Genomic DNA, 1178 nt, shown 5'->3' with positions numbered 1-1178 from the left:
CCCCCCCCCACCCCCCCCCCCCCCCACCCCCCCCCCCCCCCACCCCCCCCCCCCCCCACCCCCCCCCCCCCCCACCCCCCCCCCCCCCCACCCCCCCCCCCCCCCACCCCCCCCCCCCCCCACCCCCCCCCCCCCCCACCCCCCCCCCCCCCCACCCCCCCCCCCCCCCACCCCCCCCCCCCCCCACCCCCCCCCCCCCCCACCCCCCCCCCCCCCCACCCCCCCCCCCCCCCACCCCCCCCCCCCCCCACCCCCCCCCCCCCCCACCCCCCCCCCCCCCCACCCCCCCCCCCCCCCACCCCCCCCCCCCCCCACCCCCCCCCCCCCCCACCCCCCCCCCCCCCCACCCCCCCCCCCCCCCACCCCCCCCCCCCCCCACCCCCCCCCCCCCCCACCCCCCCCCCCCCCCACCCCCCCCCCCCCCCACCCCCCCCCCCCCCCACCCCCCCCCCCCCCCACCCCCCCCCCCCCCCACCCCCCCCCCCCCCCACCCCCCCCCCCCCCCACCCCCCCCCCCCCCCACCCCCCCCCCCCCCCACCCCCCCCCCCCCCCACCCCCCCCCCCCCCCACCCCCCCCCCCCCCCACCCCCCCCCCCCCCCACCCCCCCCCCCCCCCACCCCCCCCCCCCCCCACCCCCCCCCCCCCCCACCCCCCCCCCCCCCCACCCCCCCCCCCCCCCACCCCCCCCCCCCCCCACCCCCCCCCCCCCCCACCCCCCCCCCCCCCCACCCCCCCCCCCCCCCACCCCCCCCCCCCCCCACCCCCCCCCCCCCCCACCCCCCCCCCCCCCCACCCCCCCCCCCCCCCACCCCCCCCCCCCCCCACCCCCCCCCCCCCCCACCCCCCCCCCCCCCCACCCCCCCCCCCCCCACTAGAGGCAGACTTTATTGGCGGAGGAATTGCTCCTGGAAACCCAGCTGTAGCTAGGTGGGGAAGCAGGAACGTCCCACCCAAAAGAGGCCAAGTGGAAGGAAAGGGCTTTTTATTTTTCAAGTTGCATGCGGAAGTCCCCCCCACATCTGAATGCACCGTCCTCTTTCCCTGCTGAACAGGTTCCCATGTTGACCTGCTTTGCTTCACGCTGTTCTGAGCATTTCTCAGAAGATGATACATTTGCAGTCTGCTGAATGGCAGCTGACATTTGGGCTTCCTGGAAGCATCAGATAAATGCCCTGT

Source organism: Sphaerodactylus townsendi, linkage group LG10, assembly GCF_021028975.2.
Source record: "Sphaerodactylus townsendi isolate TG3544 linkage group LG10, MPM_Stown_v2.3, whole genome shotgun sequence".
Taxonomy (NCBI): domain Eukaryota; kingdom Metazoa; phylum Chordata; class Lepidosauria; order Squamata; family Sphaerodactylidae; genus Sphaerodactylus; species Sphaerodactylus townsendi.
This window is presented reverse-complemented; position numbering follows the sequence as displayed.